General features: G+C 39.9%; 1 protein-coding gene across 1 annotated transcript in view; it reads right to left on the bottom strand.

Moving 5' to 3' along the window:
- Positions 1–21,866, bottom strand: part of LOC111159919 (centromere protein J) — a 68,303-nt gene that overhangs the window by 8,485 nt on the left and 37,952 nt on the right. The window lies entirely within an intron of this gene.

The raw sequence follows: 21,866 nt of genomic DNA, 5'->3' as shown, positions 1-21,866 counted from the left end.
TCCCAAAGAGCCAAGTTATCAGCAGTTTCATATGGTTCAACCTACTTAATTGACTCAGAAAATATCAACACCAGGAGGTTTAGTTTAGAAATCCCTGGGAGTGTTTTGGCTTGGCCAATTAGGTGGACAGGAGACAGGTTCTGGGGATGAAAGGAGTGTTCTGTTTTGATATAATAAAGGACGAACTGCCTCCACCTCCCAGGTGCAAAGTAAGCTCTAGAAGGGACTAATATCCCCATTTTACAGGTGAGGAATCCAAGGCTAAGGTTAAATAACATGCCAGAGTAGTCAACTAATAAAGGGAAACCAGATTCAATCCCAACAAGCTTAATTCTCTCAAGCTGTTCATGAGCAATAACTTGAAGCCTCTAAGCTAAACACCCACTGGGAGGTCCAGGAAAAGTGAGCAGTATAGAGCTCTGACTCCTATGGCTGTGTTTACCATTCTGAGCACTGTACAAACATACCTTATAAATTACATATAATATAAATTTAAGAAAGATTAAATAGCTATAGATATTAGAATAGCTATAGATAATAAAGCTATAGATAATATAGCTTTAGGAATAGCTATAGATAATTAGAAGGATATGTTTATGACTTCAAGATAGGGAAGACTTAAGAGGCACTACCTATAAAGGAAAAAAACTAAAATTCAACAGTGAGTAAGAATTTGAGGAATTTTGGGAACTTTAAGGTACTATCAAGCATCACAGCAGCGTAAGTCATTCCTTTTTTCCTCCCCATTTTAAACAACTTATTAGACCTCCATAACTGAATAAAAGTGCCTCAGCACCTTATGCCAACAGATCTAGGAGGATTCTTGCCCACCTGTGCATCCAAAAATAAGACCTCAGTTAGGGATGTAGATCCAGGAGTTGGTGAACCTACCTCACTCCCACTCACCACAACTGGAAAAGAAACCCAGAGAGCCATAAACATTGGCAGATACCCAAAGGCAAGAGAGAAAATGTAGAAGTCTAGTCTGCCTGAGGGGAGATTCTAGCATACCACTGGAACAGGCCAGAGATGAGTTTAGACACAGAAGGAAGAACTTGCCAGAGCTGCTCCCCTCCCCAGGGTGACACTGCACAGCTAAGTTGTTTGGCAATGGCAGTCACAACCTTCCCAAAGAAGCGGTAGAAAGCAAAAGCAATGAGTGACTGCCCAGCTAGCTCAGTTATGTGGGTTGTGCCTACAGAAAACTCTACCTCTAGGCAGTACCCAGATTTCTGAGGAAGGACCCCCATGACTTGGGGAAGGAACGAGAAAGGGAAGGAAGCATACTAGAATATCAAAGAGCATTAAAGGAACGTGGTCCCTGCTGTCTGCTTCAGCACTTCAATAGGAAGTCCACCCACAGGACTCTGGTAGAACCCCACTCGAGGATCTTCCCTCAGGCCCAAGGGTACCCTCAAAGTGCAAGTGCTAAACCCACACCTCTCCAACTCTGCTGCCAGCTCCTTGTGTGTCCTCCCAACTACAGACCCAAGAAAGCAAGATCTGGTAGGCAGGGAGCATGCTCAGAAAATAGGCCACAGTTGGTGGGCAGGGTTACAAATTTGAGCTATCATACCACCTTCTGGAATACGGAAGAAAGGTTTCTAATAGCCAGCCTGGTGAACTGTAAAAACCAAAGAACTCATAAAAACTAAGGAGGATCTGCTATTTCAAATGTGAAAGCAGAAGTCCATAGCTATAAACAGTTTTAAAAAATCAAGGAAGGGGGCGCCTGGGTGGCTCAGTGGGTTAAAGCCTCTGCCTTTGGCTCAGGTCATGATTCCAGGGTCCTGGGATCGAGCCCCACATTGGGCTCGTTGCTCGGCAGGGAGCCTGCTTCCCCCTCTCTCTCTGCCTGCCTCTCTGCCTGCTTGTGATCTCTGTCAAATAAATGGATAAAACCTTAAAAAAAAAAAAATCAGGGAAAAATGGCATCACAAAAAGAAAATAATAATTCTCTAGCAACCAAACTCAAAGGCATGAAATACTGCAATCTAACTGATAAAGAACTCAAAATTGTTTTTTATGAAAAAATTCACCAAGTTACAAGAAAACCCAAGATAATTCCGTGAAATCAGGAATAAATTAATAAACAGGAGTTCTTTATAAGAGACTAAAATTATAAAAAAGAGCCAAATTCTGGAGGGGAAGAATTCAATGAATGAGATGAAGAATGCAACAGAGAGCATCCTTAGCAGACCAGACCACATGGAAGAAAAAAGTGACTTGGAGAACAGGAATACAGAAATAATATAGTTAGAAGAGAAGCAGGAACTGAGATTTTAAAAGAGTGAAGAATACCAACAAGAGGTATGAGATTCCATCAGAAAGGCAAATACTTGAAGAACTGGGGTTCCAGAAGAGAAGGAGAAGGGAGCAGACAGTTTATTTAAAGAAATCACAGCTGAGAACTCCCAAACCTGAGGAAGGATTTGAACAAACAAGTCCATGAAACTAATAGGATACCCTATTATCTCCATGTGAGAAGATCTTCTCTAAGATCAAAAATTAATCATAAAGAATCTTAAAGGGGTGTCTGGTGTCTCAGTCAGTTAAGTTTCTGCCTTTGGTTCAGGTCCCTCAGGTCATGATCCCAGAGTTGTGGGATCAGGCCCTGTGTTGGGCTCCTTGCTCAGAGGGGAGTCTGCTTCTCCCTCTCCCCCTGCCCCTCCCCCTGCGCATGCATACTTTCAGTGTATAATACATAAAATCTTAAAAAAAAGGAGAGGGGACCAGAAAGACAGCCAGAAAAAAAAAAAAAAGTAACCTACAAAAAGTAAATGAAACAAAAAGCCAAAAACCCATAGGACTAGCTGGATTTCTCAGCAGAAACTCTACAGGCCAGGAGACAGTGGAATGACATATTCAAAGTGATAAAATACAAAAATTGCCAGCCAAGAAATATTTTTATCTAGTAATCCTTCAGATATGAAGAAGAAACAAAGTCTTTCTCAGATAAACAAAAGCAGAGGGAGTTTAATCACCTGCCTTGCAAGAAATGCTGAAACAAAAAGAGGCTAATCAGCAACATGAAAACGCACAAAAGCACACAACACAATGGTAAAGATGAAAAATTTATAAATGAATATAGAAAACTCCATTCTACAATAGGATGCTGTATTAAACACAACTACAGTATAAAGGTTAAAGGAAAAGAACATTAAAATAACTATCACTCAATGGTAAAAAGCTGAAAGCTTTTCCTCCGGGATTAGAACAAGGCAAAGAGGCCCACTCTTGCCATTTTTATTCGACATAAAATTGGAAGTCCTAGCCACAGCCATTAGGCAAGAAAAAGAAATAAAAAGCATCAAATTGGATAGGAAAGTGTCACTATTTGCAAATGACATGAGACTAAATTTAGGACACCCTTAAAGACTCAACCAAAAAAAAACTGTAAGAATAAATGAATTCAGTAAATACATAGGATAGAAAATTAACATAAAGGAACAACTTGAGGGGCAACTGTGTAGCTCAGTTGGTTGTGTCCAACTATTGATTTCAGCTCAGGTCATGATCTCAGGGTTGTGGGATGATGCCCCAAATTGGGCTCCTCACTGAGCATGGAGTCTGCTTAACAGTCTTTCTCCCGCTTCCTTACCCCTTGCCATGCCCGCTTGTGCTCTCTCTCTAAAAAACAAAACCAGCTGAGTTTCTATACACTAATAACAAGCTAACAGAAAGAGAAATTAAGAAAAAAATCCCATTTAAAATTACATCAACAAGAATGAAATATCTGGAAATAAATTTAACCAAGGAGGTGAAAGACCTGTACCTGAAAACTTTAAGACAGTGATAAAAGAAACTAAAAATGACACAAATATGTGTGTGCTGATGGGAAAAATTAAATACACACTGTGCACATGGGAAGAATTAAAATGTCCATAATACCCAAAGCAATCTACAGATTTAGTGCAATCCCCGTCAAAATACCAATGACAGTGTTCACTCAATTAGAACAAAGAATCCTAAAATTTGTATGGAACCACAAAGGACCCCCAAAAGCCAAAGCAATCCTGAGAAAAAAGAACAAAGCTAGAGGCATTATAATTCCTGATTTCAAACTATACTGTAATATAGTAATTAAAACATATGGTAGTGACATAAAAATAGTACTGGCATAGACCCATGGAACAGAACAGAAAGCCTAGAATTAAATCCTCACATGTACGATCAATTAATATTCAACAAAGGAGCCAAGAGTATTCAACAAGGAAAGGATAGTCTCTCCAATAAATGATGCTGTGAAAACTGAACACATGCAGAAAAATGAAATTGGATCTCTATCTTTGACTAAAGACTTTCATAAAAAACCTGATACCATAGAAATTCTAGAAGAAAACAGAGAGAAGGAGCTCCTAGACGCTGGTCTTGGCAATACTTTTTTTTTTTTTAATTTTATTTATTTATTTGACAGAGATTACAAGTAGGCAGAGAGGCAGGCAGAGAGAGAGAGGAGGAAGCAGGCTCCCTGTCGAGCAGAGAGCCTGATGCGGGGCTCAATCCCAACACCCTGGGATCATGACCTGAGCCGAAGGCAGAGGCTTTAACCCACTGAGCCACCCAGGCGCCCCGGCAATACTTTCTTTATTCCAAAAGCACAAGCAACAAAAGCAAAAATCAAAAACTTCTATAAAACAAAAGCAACAATCAACAAAATGAAAAGGCAACCTAAATAGGAAAACTTTTGCAGACCATATATCAGATAAGGAATTAATGTCCAACATACAGAAAGAACTCTTATAACTCAGTAACAAAAACAAAACAAAAAACAAAACAAAAAAAAAAAACTATGATTGAAAAATGGGCAAAGGGACTTAATAGACATTTTTCCAAAGAAGACATCCAAATGGCCAACAGTACATGAAAAGATGCTCAACATCACTAAGCATCCAGGAAATGCAAATCAAAACCACAAGATATCACTTCACACTGTCAGAAAGGCTATCATCAAGAAAACCTGAGACATGGGAGGAAGCAAGCTGGTTGAGGAGTAATAGACTGAAATATCATTAGGTCTCAGGAGTTCAGCTAGATAGTTATCAAACCATTCTGAACACCTACAAACTCAACAGGAGATAGAAGAGAAGAAGAGCAGCAATTCTAGGAACATAAAATCGACCACTTTCTGGAAGGCAGGATGTGTGGAGAAGTGAATCCGAAGCAATGGGAAGATAGACTACGGGAGAGGGGCTGGCTCCGGGCAAACAGTGGAGCAGCAGAGCACAAAAGCAGAACTTTTAGAAACCTACTCCATTGAGGGACATCGCTCCAGAGGCTAAGCAGGGGTGGAGCCCTCACAGAGACAGTGTGGTCCCAGGACCCGCAGGGTCAAAGACAGACTGGGGGTGTTGGAGCACAGCAGAGCTGCCAGGTAACAGAGAGGGGAAGCTGGCTACAGAGACGGAGCCAAGGAGTGAGTTCTCAGCTCAGGGTTACCTTAAACAGTGATCCAAGGCACAGTCGGGCCACTGCTCGTGGAGTTGCAGATCGGGAGAGACCCCCTCCTTCCTCCTCCGGGAGGAGCGGTGAGGGAGTACATGGCAGGAATCTGCTGGATTTGGAGACTCCAAATGGGGCCGTGGTCACAGATAGAAATAATCGGTCACAGTCCAGGTGAGCTTGGAGTGTGACCAGAGACCAGGGAGATGGGAGGGATTGACTGCTTTTCTCAGAGGGTGCACTGAGGAGTGGGGGCCCAAGCTCTCCTCCCCTCAGGGCTGGAGATTGGGAGGCCGCCATTTTCATTCCCATCCTCCAAAGCTCTACAGAAAGCATTCAGGGAACAAAAGCTACCAAGAGTGAACTCGAGCAGACTACTTAGCCTGACCCCTGGCAAGGGCGCTGCAATTCCACCTCGGGCAAAGACATTTAAGAATCACTGAAACAGACCCCTCCCCCAGAAATTCAGCAAGAACATCCAGCCAAGACCAAGTTCACCAATCAATGAGAGTTGCGGAAATTCAGAGCTAGGGGAAAGCAATGCTTAGAATTCATTGCTCTCCTCCCATGATCCTTTAGTCTTGCAAAGTTAAATTTTTTTAAATTTTTTTCTTATTCTGTTTTTTTTTAACTGTTCCTCTGTCCTCTAGTATCGATTTTTAACTATTTTATCTTAAAAATACCTTTTTTTAAAAAAATCTTTAAATTTTCATTGTTATAGTCATATTTTATCCCTTCATGTATTTAATCTTATTATTTGAATACATATAGGCTTTTTTTCTTTAAAATTCTGGGATGCAACTTCTTCTAATATATCAAAATATACCCTAAATCTAGCACATGGCTTTCTAGTCCCCAGCCTGATCACATTCTCTCTTCTTTTTTTCTTTTTCCAACAAACTTATCAATTCCTTTTTTATAATCTTTTTTTTAAGATTTTATTTATTTATTTGACAGAGAGAGAAATATCACAAGTAGGCAGGGAGGCAGGCAGAGAGAGAGAGGGAAGCAGGCTCCCTGCTGAGCAGAGAGCGCGATGCAGGGCTCGATCCCAAAACCCTGACATCATGACTTGAGCTGAAGGCAGAGACTTAACCTACTGAGCCAACCAGGTGCTCCTAGAATCATTTTTAATTTCCATCTTCACAGTCATATTCCATTCCTTGATCATGTTTGCCCTTATTTTTGTATACATATGTTTTTCTTTCTATAAAATTTTGGTAGGTAGTTTCTAGTAAGATACCAGAATACACCCAAAATCAAGTGGGTGGCTCTGTTCTATTCACCAGTATAATACATAGATATTTTTTATTTTTAATTTTTAAATTATTATTTTCCCCCTTCCTTCTCCCCTCGGTTTCGGGTCTCTTCTGATTTGATTAGCTTTTATATTTCTGGGGTCTTTGCCATCCTTTTAGTATTTGATTCTCTCATTCATATATTCTTATCTAGAAAAAAGGACAAGCTGGAAAAACTCACCACGAAAAAAAGAACAAGAGGCAGTACCAACAGCTAGGGACTTAATCAATACGGACATTGGTAATATGTCAGAATTAAGAGTTCAGGATGACAATTATTAAGGTACTAGCTGGACTCAAAAAAGGTATGAAAGATGTTAGAGAATCCCTATCTGGAGAAATAAAAGAACTAAGATCTAACCAACTTGAAATCAAAATAGCTATTAATGAGGTGCAATCAAAAATGGAGGCTCTCACTGCTGGGATAAATGAGGCAGAAGAGAGAATTAGTGATATAGAAGACCAAATGACAGAGAATAAAGAAGCTGAGCAAGAGAGAGACAAACAACTACTGGACCACGAGGGGTGAATTCGAGAGTGAAGCGATAGCATAAGACGAAACCATATTAGAATAATTGGGATCCCAGAGGAAGAAGAAAGAGGGGGGCTGAAGGTATATTGGAGATAATTATTGTAGAGAATTTCCCTCATATGGCAAAGGGAACAAGCATCAAAATCCAGGAGGCACAGAGATCCCCCATGAAAATCAATAAAAAAAAAAAAATCAATCAAAAAAAAGATGACACCCCGTCATCTTATAGTAAAACTTACAAGTCTTAGTGACAAAGAGAAAATCCTGAAAGCATCCTGGGACAAGAAGTCTGTAACATACAATGGTAGAAATATTACACTGGCAGCAGACTTATCCACAGAGACCTGGCAGGCCAGAAAGAACTGGCATGATATATTCAGAGCACTAAATGAGAAAAATATGCAGCCAAGAATACTATATCCAGTCGGATGGCATTGAAAATCGAAGGAGAGATTGAAAGCTTCCAGGACAAACAAAAACTAAAAGAATTTGCCAACATCATACCAGCCATACAGGAAATATTGAAAGGGATCCTCTAAGCGAAGAGAGAGTCTAAAAGCAGTAGAGCAGAAAGGAACCGAGACAATATACAGTAACAGTCACCTTACAGGCAATACAATGGCACTAAATTCATATCTTTCAGGAGTTATCTTGAACGTAAACGGGCTAAATGGCCCAATCAAAACACAAAGGGTATCAGAATGGATAAAAAACCAAAACCTATCGATATGCTGTCTACAAGAAACTCATTTCAGACCCAACGACACCTCCAGATTTAAAGTGAGGGGGTGGAAAACAATTTCCCATGCTAATGGACATCAGAAGAAAGCTGGGGTGGAAACATATAAAGTAGATTTTAAGCCAAAGACTATAATAAGAGATGAGGAAGGACACTATATCATACTCAAAGGGTCTGTCCAACAAGAAGAGCTAACAATTTTAAATATCTATGCTCCTAACATGGGAGCAGCCAACTATATAGACCAATTAATAACAAAATCAAAGAAACAGATCGACAATAATACAATAATAGTAGGGGACATTAACACCCCCCTCACTGAAATGGACAGACCATCCACGCAAAAGATCAACAAGGAAATAAAGGCCTTAAATGACACACTGGACCAGATGGACATCACAGACATATTCAGAACATTCCATCCCAAAGCAACAGAATACACATTCTTCTCTAGTGCACATGGAACATTCTCCAGAATAGATCACATCCTGGGTCCTAAATCAGGTCTCAACCGGTATCAGAAGATTGGGATCATTCCCTGCATATTTTCAGACCACAATGTTCTGAAGCTAGAACTCAATCACAAGAGGAAATTTGGAAAGAACCCAAATACATGGAGACTAAACAGCATCCTTCTAAAGAATGAATGGGTCAACCAGGAAATTAAGAATTGAAAAAAATTCATGGAAACAAACGATAATGAAAACACAACAGTTCAAAATCTGTGGGACACAGCAAAGGCAGTCCTGAGAGGAAAATATATAGGGATACAAGCCTTTCTCAAGAAACAAGAAAGGTCTCAAATACACAACCTAACCCTACACCTAAAGGAGCTGGAGAAAGAACAAGAAAGAAACCCTAAACCCAGCAGGAGAAGAGAAATCATAAAGATCAGAGCAGAAATCAATGAAATAGAAACCAAAAAAACAATAGAACAAATCAACAAAACTAGGAGCTTGTTCTGTGGATGAATTAATAAGATTGATAAACCCCTGGCCAGACTTCTCAAAAAGAAAAGAGAAAGGACCCAAATAAATAAAATCATGAATGAAAGAGGAGAGATCACAACCAACACCATAGAAATACAAACAATTTTAAGAACATATTATGAGCAACTATATGCTAGCAAATTTGACAATCTGGAAGAAATGGATGCATTCCTAGAGACATATAAACTACCAAAACCGGACCAGGAAGAAACAGAAATTCTGAACAGACCCATAACCAGTAAGGAGATTGAAGCAGTCATCAAAAATCTCCCAATAAACAAGAGCCCAGGGCCAGGTGGCTTCCCAGGGGAATTCTACCAAACATTTAAAGAATTAACAGCTATTCTCCTGAAACTGTTCCAAAAAGTAGAAATGGAAGGAAAACTGCCAAACTCATTTTATGAGGCCAGCATCACCTTGGCCCCAAAACCAGACAAGGATCCCATTAAAAAAGAGAATTACAGACGAATATCCTTGACGAACACAGTTGCAAAAATTCTCACCAAAATACTAGCCAATAGGATCCAACAGTACATTAAAAGGATTATTCACCACGACCAAGTGGGATTTTTTCCAGGGCTGCAAGGTTGGTTCAACATCCGCAAATCAATCAATGTGATACAACACGTTAATAAAAGAAAGAACAAGAACCATATGATACTCTCCATAGATGCTGAAAAAGCATTTGACACCATCCTTTCCTAATCAAAACTCTTCAAAGTGTAGGGACAGAGGGCACATACCTCAATATTATCAAAGCCATCTATGAAAAACCCACTGCAAATATCATTCTCAATGGAGAAAAACTAAAAGCTTTGCCGCTAAGGTCAGGAACACGGCAGGGATGTCCATTATCACCACTGCTATTTAACATAGTACTAGAAGTCCTGGCCTCAGCAATCAGACAACAAAAAGAAATTAAAGGCATCCAAATTGGCAAAGAAGAAGTCAAACTATCATTCTTTGCAGATGATATGATACTATATGTGGAAAACCCAAAAGACTCCACTCCAAATCTGCTAGAACTTGTACAGGAATTCAGTAAAGTGTCAGGATATAAAATCAATGCACAGAAATCAGTTGCATTTCTATACACCAACAACAAGACAGAAGAAAGAAATTAAGGAGTCAATCCCATTTACAATTGCACCCAAAACTATAAGATACCTATGAATAAACCCAACCAAAGAGGCTAAGAATCTGTACTCAGAAAACTAAAAGTACTCATGAAAGAGACTGAGGAAGACACAAAGAAATGGAAAAATGTTCCATGCTCCTGGATTGGAAGAACAAATTTTGTGAAAATGTCTATGCTACCTAAAGCAATCTACACATTTAAGGCAATCCCCATCACAATCCCACCCATTTTTTTTTTTTTTTGAAGAAATGGAACAGATAATCCTAAAATTTATATGGAACCAGAAAAGACCTCGAATAGCCAGAGGAATGTTGAAAAAGAAAGCCAAAGTTGGTGGCATCACAATTCTGGACTTCAAGCTCTATGACAAAGCTATCATCATTCAGACAGTATGGTACTGGCACAAAAACAGACACATAGATCAATGGAACAGAATAGAGAGCCCAGAAATAGACCCTCAACTCTATGGTCAACTAATCTTCGACAAAGCAGGAAAGAATGTCCAATGGAAAAAAGACAGCCTCTTCAACAAATGGTGTTGGGAAAATTGGACAGCCACATACAGAAAATTGAAATTGGACCTTTTCCTTACACCACACATGAAAATAGACTCAAAATGGATGAAGGACCTCAATGTGAGAAAGAAATCCATCAAAATCCTTGAGGACAACATAGGCAGCAACCTCTTCGACCTCAGCCGCAGCAACTACTTCCTAGGAACATCACCAAAGGCAAGGGAAGCAAGGGCAAAAATGAACTATCGGGGGGCACCTGGGTGGCTCAGTGGGTTAAAGCCTCTGCCTTCGGCTCAGGTCATGATCCCAGGACCCTGGGATCGAGCCCCGCATCGGGCTCTCTGCTCAGTGGGAAGCCTGCTTCCTCCTCTCTCTGTCTGCCTCTCTGCCTACCTGTGATTTCTATCTGTCAAATAAATAAATAAAATCTTTAAAAAAAAAAAAAATGAACTATCGGGACTTCATCAAGATCAAAAGCTTTTGCACAGCAAAGGAAACCATTAACAAAACCAAAAGAAAACTGACAGAATGGGAGAAGATATTTGCAAGCGACATATCACATAAAGGGCTAGTGTCCAAAATCTATAAAGAACTTAGCAAACTCAACATCCAAAGAACAAATAATCCAATCAAGAAATGGGCAGAGGACATGAACAGACATTTCTGCAAAGAAGACATCCAAATGGCCAACAGACACATGAAAAAATGCTCCACATCACTCGGCATCAGGGAAATACAAATCAAAATCACACTTCTCCCGCCGCGAAGAAAAAAAAGGCGGGAGAAGCCCCGGCAGGGTTGAAGCTGCTTCTTTGAATTTGCAATTCAATGTGATATTTCACCACAGGGCTTGGCAAAAAGGGGACTTAAACCCCTATTCTTAGATTTACAGTCTAATGCTCTTATCAGCCATCTTACCTATGTTCATAAATCGATGATTATTCTCCACAAATCATAAAGACATTGGCACCCTTTACCTTTTATTCGGTGCATGAGCCGGAATGGTAGGCACCGCTCTCAGCCTATTAATCCGTGCTGAATTAGGTCAACCTGGTGCTCTATTAGGGGATGACCAGATTTATAATGTTATTGTCACCGCCTACGCATTCGTGATAATTTTCTTTATAGTAATGCCAATTATGATCGGTGGGTTTGGAAACTGACTAGTGCCCCTAATGATTGGTGCGCCTGACATAGCATTCCCACGAATAAACAATATAAGCTTTTGACTTCTACCTCCCTCCTTTCTTCTTCTTCTAGCCTCGTCTATGGTAGAAGCGGGTGCAGGAACAGGATGAACCATATACCCCCCTTTAGCAGATAATCTAGCGCATGCAGGAGCATCAGTAGACCTGACAATTTTTTCTCTACACCTGGCAGGTGTATCGTCCATCCTAGGAGCCATCAATTTTATCACCACTATTATTAACATAAAACCCCCCGCAATATCACAATACCAAACTCCTTTATTCGTGTGGTCTGTACTAATTACGGCCGTGCTTTTACTCCTATCTCTACCAGTCTTAGCAGCCGGTATTACTATACTACTTACAGACCGGAATCTGAATACCACCTTTTTTGATCCAGCTGGAGGAGGAGACCCTATTTTATATCAACACCTATTCTGGTTCTTCGGACACCCAGAAGTATACATCTTAATTCTGCCCGGATTCGGAATTATCTCGCACGTCGTTACATACTACTCAGGAAAAAAAGAACCGTTTGGTTATATAGGAATGGTATGGGCAATAATATCAATTGGCTTCCTAGGCTTTATTGTATGAGTCCACCATATATTTACTGTAGGTATGGATGTCGATACACGAGCATATTTTACATCAGCCACTATGATCATCGCTATCCCTACAGGGGTAAAAGTATTTAGCTGACTGGCTACTCTACATGGAGGAAATATTAAATGATCTCCAGCTATGCTATGGGCTTTAGGGTTTATTTTTCTATTTACAGTGGGTGGTCTAACGGGTATCGTATTATCAAACTCATCACTGGACATTGTCCTTCACGACACATACTATGTGGTAGCACATTTTCATTACGTTCTCTCAATGGGGGCAGTATTTGCAATTATAGGTGGATTTGTCCACTGATTCCCATTATTTACAGGCTATACACTGAATGATATTTGAGCAAAAATCCACTTCACAATTATATTTGTCGGAGTAAACATAACATTCTTTCCTCAGCACTTCCTAGGCCTATCAGGTATGCCTCGACGTTACTCCGACTACCCAGATGCTTACACAACATGAAACACAGTATCTTCCATAGGCTCATTTATCTCACTAACAGCAGTAATATTAATAATCTTCATAATCTGAGAAGCCTTCGCATCCAAACGAGAAGTACTAACAGTACAACTCACCTCAACAAACATTGAATGGTTACACGGATGTCCTCCCCCATATCACACTTTTGAGGAACCAACCTATGTACTATCGAAATAAGAAAGGAAGGAATCGAACCCCCTAAAATTGGTTTCAAGCCAATGTCATAACCATTATGTCTTTCTTGATAAAGAGGTATTAGTAAAAAATTACATGATTTTGTCAAAGTCAAATTATAGGTGAAATCCTTTATACCTCTATGGCGTACCCTTTCCAAATAGGCCTCCAAGATGCAACCTCTCCTATCATAGAGGAACTACTACACTTCCATGATCACACGCTAATAATCGTATTCTTAATTAGCTCTCTCGTTCTTTACATTATTTCACTAATATTAACCACTAAACTCACGCATACCAGCACCATGGACGCCCAGGCAGTCGAAACAATCTGAACTATCTTACCCGCTATTATTCTAATCCTAATCGCCCTTCCTTCACTACGAATCCTTTATATAATAGACGAAATCAACAACCCTTCCCTAACTGTAAAAACCATGGGGCATCAATGATATTGAAGCTATGAGTACACTGATTACGAAGACCTGAACTTCGACTCCTATATAATTCCAACTCAAGAATTAAAACCTGGAGAACTACGACTACTAGAGGTAGACAACCGAGTAGTCCTCCCAATAGAAATAACAATCCGGATACTAATTTCATCTGAAGACGTATTACACTCGTGAGCCGTGCCATCCCTAGGACTAAAAACTGATGCCATCCCAGGACGCCTGAACCAAACTACCCTAATAGCTATGCGACCGGGATTATACTACGGCCAATGCTCTGAAATCTGCGGCTCTAATCATAGCTTTATACCCATTGTTCTCGAGCTAGTGCCTCTATCATACTTTGAAAAATGATCTGCCTCAATACTATAAATTCGTTGAGAAGCTAAACAGCATTAACCTTTTAAGTTAAAGATTGAGAGCGTAAACCTCTCCTCAATGATATGCCACAACTAGACACTTCAACCTGATTTATCACGATTATATCGATAATTATCACCCTGTTCATTATATTCCAGTTAAAAGTATCTAAACATTATTTTCCAGAGAACCCTGAGCCAAAACTAATAACCACATCAAAACCCACTACACCTTGAGAAGAAAAATGAACGAAAATCTATTTTCCTCTTTCATTACCCCTGTAATAATAGGACTTCCCATTGTCATCGCCATTGTAATATTCCCAAGTATTATATTCCCATCACCTAATCGACTAATCAACAACCGACTCATCTCTATTCAACAATGATTAGTACAACTAACATCAAAACAAATGTTGTCTATTCATAACCAAAAAGAACAAACCTGGGCATTAATATTAATATCTCTCATCCTATTTATTGGCTCTACTAATCTATTAGGCCTCCTACCCCACTCATTTACCCCCACTACTCAACTATCCATAAACTTAGGAATGGCTATCCCCTTATGAGCAGGCACAGTAATTACTGGCTTCCGATACAAAACAAAAGCCTCTTTAGCCCATTTCTTACCACAAGGAACACCCACCCCCCTAATCCCCATACTTATTATCATCGAAACTATTAGTCTATTTATCCAACCCATAGCCCTAGCCGTTCGACTAACAGCTAACATCACTGCAGGTCACTTATTAATCCACCTAATCGGGGGAGCTACCCTAGCTCTAATGAACATCAGCACTATTACAGCAGTAGTAACCTTCATCATCCTCATTCTTTTAACCATCCTAGAATTTGCAGTAGCCCTTATTCAAGCCTATGTTTTCACTCTACCTAGTAAGCTTATACTTACATGATAATACTTAATGACCCACCAAACTCATTCGTACCATATAGTCAACCCAAGCCCTTGACCTCTAACAGGGGCTCTCTCAGCCCTCCTCACAACATCAGGACTAGTGATATTATTCCATTTTAACTCGATATTCCTTTTAACCCTAGGTATAGTAACCAATATATTAACTATATATCAATGATGACGAGATATTGTCCGAGAAGGAACATTCCAAGGCCACCACACTCCTACCGTCCAAAAAGGCCTACGATACGGAATAATCCTCTTTATTACATCAGAAGTCTTCTTCTTTGCGGGCTTCTTTTGAGCTTTCTACCATTCAAGCCTAGCACCAACTCCCGAACTGGGAGGATGCTGACCCCCTACGGGTATTACACCCTTGAACCCACTAGAAGTACCACTACTTAAAACTTCAGTTCTCCTAGCCTCCGGAGTCTCTATTACCTGAGCCCATCACAGCCTAATAGAAGGAGACCGCAAACACATACTTCAGGCCCTATTCATTACAATCTCCCTGGGCTTATACTTCACCCTGTTGCAAGCCTCAGAATACTACGAAGCACCATTTGCAATCTCTGACGGGATTTACGGCTCCACATTCTTCATAGCCACAGGATTCCACGGTCTCCATGTCATCATCGGATCTACCTTCCTTATTGTGTGCTTCCTACGACAATTAAATTATCACTTCACATCCAACCATCATTTTGGATTCGAGGCAGCTGCCTGATATTGACATTTTGTAGATGTTGTATGACTATTCCTATATGTATCTATCTATTGATGAGGATCTTATTTCTCTAGTATTAACAAGTACAGTTGACTTCCAATCAACTAGTTCTGGTGATAGTCCAGAGAGAAATAATAAATATAATACTGACCCTAATCACTAACATATCACTAGCATCTCTACTTATCCTAATCGCATTCTGATTACCCCAACTAAATATCTACATAGAAAAAGCAAGTCCATATGAATGTGGTTTTGACCCCCTAGGATCAGCACGCCTGCCTTTCTCTATAAAATTTTTCCTAGTAGCCATCACATTCTTACTATTTGACTTAGAAATCGCATTACTTCTCCCATTACCATGAGCCTCACAATCAAATAACCTAGAAACAACACTCATTATAGGACTAACATTAATCTCCATCCTAGCCGTAAGCTTAGCCTACGAGTGAACTGAAGAAGGCCTAGAATGGAATGAATAATGATAATTAGTTTAACAAAAACAAATGATTTCAACTCATTAGATTGTAAGTTATATTACAATTATCAAATGTCCATAGTGTACATTAATATTTTCCTAGCCTTTATCTTATCCTTCATAGGACTACTTATCTACCAATCCCACCTCATATCCTCCCTACTCTGTCTAGAAGGTATAATACTATCCCTATTTGTCATAATAACAATCACAATCCTAGTAAACCACTTCACACTAGCCAGTATAACCCCTATCATCCTACTTGTATTCGCAGCCTGTGAAGCAGCACTAGGACTGTCCCTACTAGTCATAATCTCCAACACATATGGAACAGATTACGTACAAAACTTAAATCTACTACAATGTTAAAGATTATCCTCCCAACCATAATACTAATCCCCCTGACATGACTATCAAAATATAATATAATCTGAATCAATACAACAGCCTATAGCATACTAATTAGCCTAACATATTTTAACCAGCCCTCAGACAATAATCTAAGTTTTTCACTGCTTTTTTTCGCAGACTCCTTATCAGCACCCCTACTAACACTTACAACATGACTTCTCCCTTTAATGCTTATAGCAAGCCAACACCACCTATCAAAAGAAACCCTCATTCGTAAAAAACTATATATTACAATACTAGTCACACTACAACTACTCCTAATTATAACATTCACCTCCACAGAACTAATTATGTTCTACGTCCTATTTGAAGCCACGCTCATACCAACATTAATTATTATCACTCGATGAGGCAACCAAACAGAACACCTAAACGCTGGCCTATACTTCCTATTCTATACCCTAGTAGGCTCTTTACCCCTTCTAATCGCTCTATTATGGACCCAAAACAATCTAGGCACCCTACACCTACTGGTAATCCAATTCTGAGCACAACCCCTACCAAACACTTGGTCCAATACACTACTATGGTTAGCATGCATAATGGCATTCATAGTAAAAATACCACTATACGGTCTTCACCTATGACTCCCGAAAGCCCATGTAGAAGCCCCCATTGCGGGATCCATAGTCCTTGCCGCCGTACTCCTAAAACTAGGCGGGTATGGGATAATGCGAATCACCATACTACTAAGCCCACTAACAAACTGCATAGCCTATCCCTTCATAATACTATCCCTATGAGGAATAATCATGGCAAGCTCTATCTGCTTGCGCCAAACAGACTTAAAATCCCTAATTGCCTACTCCTCAGTAAGCCACATGGCCCTAGTAATTATAGCAGTACTCATTCAATCACCATGAAGTTACATAGGAGCAACAGCCCTAATAATCGCCCACGGTCTAACATCATCCCTATTATTCTGCTTAGCCAACTCTAACTATGAACGTATTCACAGCCGCACTATAATCCTCGCACGAGGCTTACAAATACTCCTACCACTAACAGCTGCATGATGATTACTCGCTAGCCTAACCAACCTAGCCCTACCACCCACTATCAACTTAGTAGGAGAACTATTTGTAGTAATGGCCTCATTCTCATGGTTCAACATCACCATTATCCTAATAGGAATTAACATCACCATCACTGCCCTATACTCCCTATACATGCTAATCACCACACAACGCGGAAAACTCACACATCATATCAAAAATATTAACCCATCATTCACACGAGAAAATTCTCTAATGGCCCTTCACCTATTACCCCTGCTACTCCTCTCACTCAACCCTAAAATTATCCTAGGCCCCATCTACTGTAAATATAGTTTAACAAAAACATTAGATTGTGAATCTAATAATGAAAGCTCAAGCCTTTTTATTTACCGAAAAAGTACCACGCAGGAACTGCTAACTCATGCTCCCATGCATAAAAGCATGGCTTTTTCAACTTTTAAAGGATAGTAGTTATCCATTGGTCTTAGGAACCAAAAAATTGGTGCAACTCCAAATAAAAGTAATTAACCTATTCACTTCCTCAATCCTCGTAACACTATTCATATTAACCCTCCCCATCATAATAACCAACACTACCCTTTATACCAATAAACTCTATCCCCAATACGTAAAAACCACTATCTCATACGCTTTCATAATAAGCCTAATCCCCACGATAATATTTCTTCACTTAGGACAAGATACAATAATTTCAAACTGACACTGAATTACAATTCAAACTGTAAAACTCTCTCTCAACTTTAAACTTGATTACTTTTCAATAATCTTCATACCGGTAGCACTATTCGTCACATGATCAATTATAGAATTTTCAATATGATACATACACTCAGACCCCTATATCAATCGATTCTTCAAATATCTACTCCTTTTCCTAATCACTATAATAATCCTAGTTACCGCCAACAATATATTTCAACTATTTATCGGATGGGAAGGAGTAGGCATTATATCATTTCTACTTATCGGATGATGATACGGACGAACAGACGCCAATACAGCCGCACTACAGGCCATCTTATACAACCGTATTGGAGATGTAGGGTTTATCTTAGCCATGGCCTGATTCCTAGCCAACCTAAACACCTGAGATCTGCAACAAATCTTCATAACCGACCACAAAAATCTGAACATCCCTCTCATAGGCCTATTATTAGCAGCTACCGGAAAATCCGCACAATTTGGCCTCCATCCATGATTACCCTCGGCCATAGAAGTTCCAACCCCTGTATCAGCCCTACTGCATTCAAGCACTATAGTTGTAGCAGGGGTATTTTTGCTAATCTGATTCCATCCTCTAATAGAACATAACAAAACAATTCAAACCATCACACTATGCCTAGGAGCAATCACAACCCTGTTTACAGCAATTTGTGCCCTAACACAAAACGACATCAAAAAAATTATTGCTTTCTCCACTTCAAGCCAACTCGGACTAATAATCGTAACCATCGGCATCAATCAGCCCTACCTAGCGTTTCTCCATATCTGCACACATGCATTCTTCAAAGCCATATTATTCATGTGCTCCGGATCAATTATTCACAACCTAAACGATGAACAAGACATCCGAAAAATAGGAGGACTATTCAAAGCTCTTCCATTCACCACCACTTCCCTAATCGTCGGAAGCCTAGCACTCACAGGAATGCCCTTCCTAACAGGATTTTACTCTATAGACCTAATTATCGAGACCGCTAACACGTCATATACCAACGCCTGAGCCCTTCTAATTACCCTCATTGCCACCTCTATAACAGCTGCCTACAGCACTCGAATCCTATTCTTCGCACTCCTAGGACAACCCCGCTTCAACCCTACCATCTCAATCAACGAGAATAATCCACTCCTAATCAATTCCATTAAATGTCTTCTACTCGGGAGTATCTTCGCAGGATTCCTAATCTCCTACAACATCACACCCACCACCACCCCACAGATAACTATGCCTCATTATCTCAAAATAATAGCCCTCGCCGTAACCATCTTAGGTTTCATCCTGGCACTAGAACTTAACCTCACAATACAAAGCCTAAAATTTAAATATCCCTCAAACCTATTCAAATTCTCAAATATACTAGGCTACTTCCCCACTACTATTCACCGCCTAATACCCAAAATAAACCTACTCATAAGCCAAAAATCAGCATCAACACTGTTAGATATAATTTGACTAGAAAAGATCTTACCAAAATTCATCTCCCATTTCCAAATAAAATCTTCAATCACCATCACTAACCAAAAAGGCCTAATCAAACTATACTTCTTATCATTCATACTAACCCTAACCTTAAGCCTACTTATGCTTAATTTCCACGAGTAACCTCCATAATTACTAATACCCCAATAAGAAGTGACCAGCCAGTGACAACAACCAAGTCCCATAGCTATATAAAGCTGCAATTCCCATAGCTTCCTCACTAAAAAATCCTGAATCACCTGTATCATAAATAACTCAATCACCCGCTCCATTAAACTTCAATACGACTTCAATATCATCACCCTTTAAAATATAACAAGCAGTCAACAACTCAGACAACAAACCAACGATGAAAGCTCCTAAAACAGCCTTATTAGAAGCTCAAACTTCAGGATACTGCTCAGTAGCTATGGCTGTAGTGTACCCAAAAACAACTAACATACCCCCTAAATAAATCAAAAACACCATTAAACCCAGAAATGACCCTCCAAAACTTAACACAATCCCACAACCAACAGCCCCACTAATAATTAAAACCAACCCGCCGTAGATAGGAGAAGGTTTTGAAGAAAACCCTACAAAACTAACTACAAAAATAACACTTAGAATGAATACAATATATGTCATCATTATTCCTACATGGAATCTAACCATGACTAGTGGCATGAAAAACCACCGTTGTATTTCAACTATAAGAACATTAATGACCAACATTCGTAAGACCCACCCCCTAATCAAAATCATCAACAGCTCATTTATCGACCTACCCGCACCATCAAACATCTCAGCATGATGAAACTTCGGATCCCTACTCGGAATTTGCTTAATCCTTCAGATTCTTACAGGTTTATTTTTAGCTATGCATTATACATCAGATACAACCACAGCCTTCTCATCAGTCGCCCACATCTGCCGAGACGTTAACTACGGTTGAATTATCCGGTACATACATGCAAACGGAGCTTCTATATTCTTTATTTGCCTATTCCTACATGTAGGACGAGGACTATACTATGGATCTTACATATTTTCCGAAACATGAAACATTGGTATTATCTTGCTATTCACAGTTATAGCAACGGCATTCATAGGTTACGTCTTACCATGAGGACAAATATCCTTTTGAGGTGCAACCGTAATTACTAACTTACTATCAGCCATCCCATACATTGGAACTAACCTTGTAGAATGAATCTGGGGAAGATTCTCAGTAGACAAAGCTACCCTAACACGATTCTTCGCCTTCCACTTTATCCTGCCCTTCATCATTTCAGCACTAGCAATAATCCACCTCCTATTCCTCCACGAGACAGGATCTAACAACCCCTCCGGAATCCCATCCAACTCTGACAAAATCCCATTTCACCCCTACTATACCATTAAAGACATCCTAGGCGCCCTATCCCTAATCCTAGCGCTGATAATGCTAGTACTATTCTCCCCCGACCTGCTAGGAGACCCTGACAACTATACCCCCGCTAACCCACTCAGTACACCACCCCATATTAAACCCGAATGATATTTCCTATTTGCATACGCAATCCTACGATCCATCCCTAACAAACTAGGAGGAGTACTAGCCTTAATCCTATCTATCCTAATCCTAGCCATCGTCCCCCTACTACACACTTCGAAACCTCCTCACACCAGTCAGAATGGCTAAAATTAACAAGTCAGGAAATGACAGATGCTGGCAAGGATGAGGAGAAAGGGGAACCCTCCTACACTGTTGGTGGGAATGCAAGCTGGTACAACCACTCTGGAAGACAGCATGGAGGTTCCTCAAAAAGTTGAAAATAGAACTATCCTATGACCCAGCAATTGCACTGCTGGGTATTTACCCTAAAGATACAAACGTAGTGATCCAAAGGGGCACGTGCCCCCAAATGTTTATAGCAGCAATGTCCACAATAGCCAAACTATGGAAAGAACCTAGATGTCCATCAACAGATGATCGGATAAAAAAGATGTGGTATATATACACAATGGAATACTATGCAGCCGTCAAAAGAAATGAAATCTTGCTATTCACGACGATGTGGATGGAACTAGAGGGTATCATGCTTAGTGAAATAAGTCAATCGGAGAAAGACAACTATCATATGATCTCCCTGATATGAGGAAATGGAGATGCAATGTGGGGGGCTTGGGGGGTAGGAGAAGAATAAATGAAACAAGATGGGA

The sequence above is a fragment of the Enhydra lutris genome, unplaced genomic scaffold, assembly GCF_002288905.1.
Source record: "Enhydra lutris kenyoni isolate GAN:26980312 unplaced genomic scaffold, ASM228890v2 scaffoldscaffold71, whole genome shotgun sequence".
Taxonomy (NCBI): Eukaryota; Metazoa; Chordata; class Mammalia; order Carnivora; family Mustelidae; genus Enhydra; species Enhydra lutris.
The sequence above is the reverse complement of the archived record's forward strand: the minus strand, read 5'-3'. Positions and strand labels throughout refer to the sequence as shown.